This window comes from Triticum aestivum, chromosome 6A (genome assembly GCF_018294505.1).
Source record: "Triticum aestivum cultivar Chinese Spring chromosome 6A, IWGSC CS RefSeq v2.1, whole genome shotgun sequence".
NCBI lineage: Eukaryota > Viridiplantae > Streptophyta > Magnoliopsida > Poales > Poaceae > Triticum > Triticum aestivum.
The window spans coordinates 472,954,794-472,961,618 of record NC_057809.1 but is presented as its reverse complement, the minus strand read 5'-3'; positions in this window follow the sequence as shown (position 1 = coordinate 472,961,618).

Sequence of the window (6,825 nt, the reverse complement as noted above, 5' to 3'; positions counted from 1 at the left end):
TGGTGATCAACTTGCGGGTTCCACCCATGAACCTATGCATAGGGGTTGGCACACGTTTTTGTCTTGACTCTCCGGTAGAATCTTTGGGGCACTCTTTGAAGTACTTTGTGTTGGCTTGTTGCGAGGCAACCCAATTTTAAGGGCGTTAAACAATAGCGCTTGTTGCGAGGCAACCCAATTTTATTTTTTGTTTTTTCTTTGTATGTTCTGTTTCGCAATAAATATTTCATCTAGCATCTGGTTAGATGTTGTTTTATGCTTTAATTAGTGTTTGTGCCAAGTAATACCTTTGGGATAGCTTACGCTGATAGTTGATTTGATCTTGCTGAAAAAGAGAAACTTTTGTGCTCAGGAAAACAATTCTCGTTTTTAGCAGAAGTGTGATAAAATACAAATTCTTTTTTAAGAAGATTAATAAAAACAATTCTTAGGTCGTCCTATTTTTTCAGAATTTTTGGAGTTACATAAGTATTTGAAATACCCAGATTGCTACAAACTATTCTGTTTTTAACAGATTCTGTTTTCTATGTGTTGTTTGCTTATTTTGATGAATCTACGGCTCGTATCAGGGGGTATGAACCATGGAAAAGTTAGAGTACAGTAGATATTACACCAATATAAATAAATAATGAGTTCACAACAGTACCAAAAGTGCTGATTTATTTTCTTATACTAACGAAGCTTATGAGATTTTCTGTTGAGTTTTGTGTTGTGAAGTTTTCAAGTTTTGGGTAAGGATTTGATGGAGTATGGAATAAAGAGTGGCAAGAGGCTAAGCTTGGGGTTTCCCAAGGCACCCCAAGGTAATATTCAAGTATAACTAAGATCCTAAGCTTGGGGATGCCCCGGAAGGCATCCCCTCTTTCGTCTTTGTCTATCGGTAACTTTACTTGAGGCTATATTTTTATTCACCACATGATATGTGTTTTGCTTGGAGTGTATTGTATGATTTGAGTCTTTGGTTTTTAGTTTGCCACAATCATTCTTGTTGTACACACCTTTTGAGAGAGACATGCATGAATCGTGATTTATTAGAATATTCTATGTGCTTCACTTATATCTTTTGAGCTAGGCAATTTTGCTCTAGTGCTTTACTTATATATTTTTAGAGCACGGTGGTGGTTTAATTTTATAGAAATAGATGAACTATCATACTTCACTTATATTATTTTGAGAGTCTCTAAACAGCATGGTAATTTTCTTTGGTTATAAAATTAGTCCTCATATGATAGGCACCCAAGAGGGATATAATAAAAACTTTCATATAAAGTGCATTGAATACTATGAGAAGTTTGATTCCTTATGATTGTTTTGAGATATGAAGATGGTGATGTTAGAGTCATGCTAGTAATTAGTTGTGAATTTGAGAAATACTTGTGTTAAGGTTTGTGGGTCCCGTAGAATGCACATATGGTGAACCGTTATGTAACGAAGTTGGAGCATGAGATATTTTTTTGATTTTCTTCTTTATGAGTGATGGTCGGGGACGAGCGATGGTCTTTTCCTACCAATCTATCCCCCTAGGAGCATCGCATAGTACTTTGTTTCGATGACTAATAGATTTTTGCAATAAGTATGTGAGTTCTTTATGACTTATGTTGAGTCCATGGATTATACGCACTCTCACCCTTCCGCCATTGCTAGCCTCTCTTGTACCACACAACTTTCGCCGGTATCATAAACCCACCATATACCTTCCTCAAAACAGCCACCATACCTACCTATTATGGCATTTCCATAGCCATTCCGAGATATATTGCCATGCAACTTTTCACCGTTCCGTTTATTATGACATGCATCATCATTCTCATATTGCTTTGCATGATCATGTAGTTGACATCGTATTGTGGCAAAGCCACCATTTATCATTTTTATATACATGTCACTCTTGATTCATTGCACATCCCGGTACACCGCCGGAGGCATTCATATAGAGTCATATATTGTTCTAGTATTGAGTTGTAATTTTTGAGTTGTAAGTAAATAGAAGTATGATGATCTTCCTTTTTAGAACATTGTCCCATGTGAGGAAATAAAATTAAAAAACAGGGAAAAGAGAAAAAAAGAAAAAGAAGAAAAAGAAAGAAAAAAATAAAAATGAGAGGAAAGGAGAGAAGGGGCAATGTTACTATCCTTTTCCATACTTGTGCTTCAAAGTAGCACCTTGATCTTCATGATAGAGAGTATCCTATGTTGTCACTTTCATATACTAGTGGGAATTTTTCATTATAGAACTTGGCTTATATATTCCAATGATGGGCTTCCTCAAAATGCCCTAGGTATTCATGGGAAAGCAAGTTGGATGCACACCCACTTAGTTTTCTTTTTGGGCTTTCATAAATTTATAGCTCTAGTGCTTCCATTGCATGTTAATCCCTACTCACTCACATTGATATCTATTAATGGGCATCTCCATAGCCTGTTGATACGCCTAGTTGATGTGAGACTATCTCCCTCTTTTTGTCTTCTCCACAACCACCTTCTATTCCACCTATAGTGCTATGTCCATGGCTCACGCTCATGTATTGCGTGAAAGTTGAAAAGGTTTGAGCACATCAAAAGTATGAAACAATTGCTTGGCTTTTCATCAGGGTTGTGCATGATTTGAATATTTTGTGTGATGAAGATGGAGCATAGCCATACTATATGATTTCGTAGGGATAAGCTTTCTTTGGCCATGTTATTTTGAGAAGACATAATTATTTTGTTAGTATGCTTGAAGTATTATTGTTGTTATGTCAATATTAAACTTTCGTTTTGAATCATACGGATCTGAACATTCATGCCATAATAGAAAAAATTACATAGATAAATATGTTAGGTAGCATTCCACATCAAAAATAGCGTTTTTATCATTTACCTACTCGAGGACGAGCAGGAATTAAGCTTGGGGATGCTTGATACGTATCCAACATATCTATAATTTTTTATTGCTCCATGCTATTATATTATCTATTTTGGATGTTTGATATGCATTAATATGCTATTTTATATTATTTTTGGGACTAACCTATTAACCTAGAGCCCAGTGCCAGTTCCTGTTTTTCCTTGTTTTAGAGTTTCGCAGAAAAGGAATATCAAACGGAGTCCAAACAGAATGAGACTTTCGTGATGATTTTTCTTGGACCAGAAGACACCCAGAGGACTTGGAGTGCATGTCAGGAAAGCCACGAGGCAGCCATAAGGATGGAGGGCGTGCCCCCCACCCTTGTGGGCCCCTCGTGACTCCACCGACCTATTTCTTCCACCTATATATTCTCAAGTATTCCAAAACCTACCAAGAGAGCCATGAAAATACTTTTCCACCGCCGCAACCTTCTGTACCCGTGAGATCCCATCTAGGGGGCTTTTCCGGCATCCTGCCGGAGGGGGATTCGATCATTGAGGGCTTCTACATCAACACCATTGCCTCTCCGAGGAAGTGTGAGTAGTTTACCTCAAACCTACTGATCCATAGCTAGTAGCTAGATGGCTTCTGCTCTCTCTTTGATTCTCAATACCATGTTCTCCTCGAGGTTCCTGGAGATCTATTCGATGTAATACTCTTTTGTGGTGTGTTTGCCGAGATCCGGTGAATAGTCGATTTATGATTAGCTTATCTACGAATCTTATTTGAATCTCCTCTCAATTCTTATATGCATTATTTGATATCTTTGCAAGTCTCTTCGAACTATCGATTTGGTTTGGCCAACTAGATTGGTTTTTCTTGCAATGGGAGAAGTGCTTAGCTTTGGGTTCAATCTTGCGGTGCTCGATCCCAGTGACAGAAGGGGAACTGACACATATCGTATTGTTGCCATCGAGGATAACAAGATGGGGTTTTCATCATATTGCTTGAGTTTATCCCGCTACATCATGTCATCTTACCTAATGCGTTACTCTATTCTTATGAACTTAATACTCTAGATGCAGGCAGGAGTCGGTCAATGTCTGGAGTAATAGTAGTAGATGCAGGCAGAAGTCGGTCTACTTGATATAGACGTGATGCCTATGTTCATGATCATTGCCTTAGATATCGTCATAACTTTGCTCTTTTCTATCAATTGCTCGACACTAATTTGTTTACCCACCATAATAATTTCTATCTTGAGAGAAGCCTCTAGTGAAACCTATGGCCCCGGGTCTACTTTCCATCATATAAGTTTCCGATCTATAATTTTAGTTTCCGGTTCACTTTCTTTGCAATCTTTTGCTTTTCGTTCCATAAACCAAAAATACCAAAAATATTAATTTATCGTTGTAGCAACAAGACCTCAAATGGTCCAATCTCTGTGCTCAGGTGTCATCCCTGGATCAGTAATGCCGACACCACACAGTACTTGAAGGATTTATAACAGAGTAGCAATCACACACTTATTACATCGAGAGTCTCAAAAGCTGCAATTAATCTATCCTTCTTGGTGTTGATCATCTCCCAGTGTTCATCTCGGCGCCCACAAATCTGGTAGATTGTATCCTTGACATCATTGTGGTAAACTTCTCCAATGCGTCCCATGGAGATGTGAGCTGCCATGCTCTTTCCTAGACTCCAGGTTGGTGCATCAAAGGAAAACTCTATGGGCTCAGTAACTAGCATGAACGTTCTTCCTGGAACTTGAACTTGAATCATCCAGCGCTCTTCTTCGGGTAATGTGGCGTTGTAGGATCCGGTGAAGCTTGGTACTCCTATGTTCAGGTATCTTGTGACTTCCTTCAAATGACGTCCAAAGGGTGTATCTTCATCCGGTTGCTGAACTTGTTCCTTGCATCCACCATCCTAAAAGAGTAGAAAAGATGAGAGGTCATAAAGAGAAGAGTGAGTAGTGATCTAAGGCTTTAGCTTAGTGGTCGTGTCCTACAGTCAGCGTGTGCTCTGATACCATCTTGTAGCGACCAGACCTCAAACGGTCCAATCTTTGTGCTCAGGTGTCATCCCTGGATCAGTATATGCTGACACCACATAGTACTTGAAGGATTTATAACAGAGTAGCAATCACACACTTATTACATCGAGAGTCTCAAAAGAGAACTTATTACAATAAATATGGCTTAAGGCCATCTAATAACGATAACAACGGAAGGCTTGGAAGATAGGTGAGTCCATCAACTCCAACGGCATCACTGAGTATAGAACCACGACCTAAAAGCACCTTACTCGTCGTCTGAAAAGTCTGTAACATTAACGTTGCAGCCCGAAACGGGTCAGCACATGGAATATGCCGGCAATGTAACACATAGAGAGTAATGAACAAATAAGGCTATACTACATGCATATTTGGCTGGTGGAAAGCTCTATGGTTACAGTTTTTGCGTAAATCCAATTTTTCCCTACTGCAAAGGAATAAAATTTATTTAACTATCATGGTAGTTGTTAAACATTGAGAATGGTTGATAGCATTCTCAATCCCAATTAAGCATCATCATTAAGACAAAACCCCACAATATTAATTTTTAGAGTAACATGATGAGATTCACATGATAATCCAAGTACTAGATACTCAAGATGTCCATAACCAGGGACACGGCTAACCATAATTAGTTTATACACTCTGCAGAGGTTTGCGCACTTTTACCCACAAGACTCGATCTCCTCCATTGGATTTCTCGCACTACATGGTGTTTGAGAAACGGATGACCGAGACATAGTCTTTCAGAAGCGCTAGCACCTTACGAACGGGTAGACCGTACCAACCTACATCCCCTACATCTGCTAGTCTACCACTATAAGAGTTCGCGCGACTTAGTCAACTATGCTATAGCCCATAATAGCTTGTGGCTGCACACGGAAGTTTCTAGTATGAATAATCTCATGATCCCTTTGAGCCTGGGTGGCGGACCAAAAGAAAAACAGGCAATTGCTGGAATACCCAGGTGCCTCAATCCACCCAGATGTGTATTTATGTTGCCACATTAGATAACCCATTAATTTAACAAACTCACATCTGTCATGGATTTCACTCACCCAATCCACGTCTACTGGCATAGCATGGCATAATAAGCAAACGTAGAAGTAACTCCCAAAGGTTTGATAATAACAGGTAATAGGAACTAGCTCATCTACTTCCCAAACCCACAATTTAATTAGATCCTAGTCAATGCAATGTGTGAGGATTGATCTAATGCAATAAAACTAGGTAGTAGGAAGGTATGATCAAAGTGTTACTTGCCTTGCTGATGATCCGTGAAACCTAGCGATTCGAAGTAGCAAGCGGCGCACTCCGGGTACTCTATCACAAACAAACAAGCATACAATAAGTACTCATCTAATGCACAGGTAAAACTCGAATAAGAGATCTAACCAGAAAGTTCAACTTAAGAACTCCGGTTGGCAAAAAGAATCAAATCGAACGAAGAAACGAAAGACAAACGGCAAAAGAAATAAGCTTCGTTTACTAATCTAAAACTAGGGAAAATTTTACTGAGGCAAAAACTTGTTTGGGTTGGTTAAACGGAAAGAGGGTTTTGAGATGAAACTCCAGGCGCTTGAATCGCCTGATTCCGACAAACGAGCAAAAAGTTAAACTAAAACGAATATCGGATCAGAAATCACGATCAGAATAATCGCGGATTTAATCCAAGAAAAAGAAAAACGACGAACGATTAACGAACGAACGTTCGTTAACAAGAACTAAACGAAAAAAGCGTTCGTTAAAACGAACAGACGAGCGAACACTCGCTAAATAAATAAACCGGAGAAAACCGATCTATTTAAAAAAATGAAAACTAGGGATTTTAAAAAAAACCGAAACGACTTTTTCTCAAAAACCGGGCGGCGGCTACCTCGGCGGCGGCGCTCCGGCGAGACTCCGGTAGGGCGGCAGGTGGCGCGAGGCGGCGGGGCGGTGT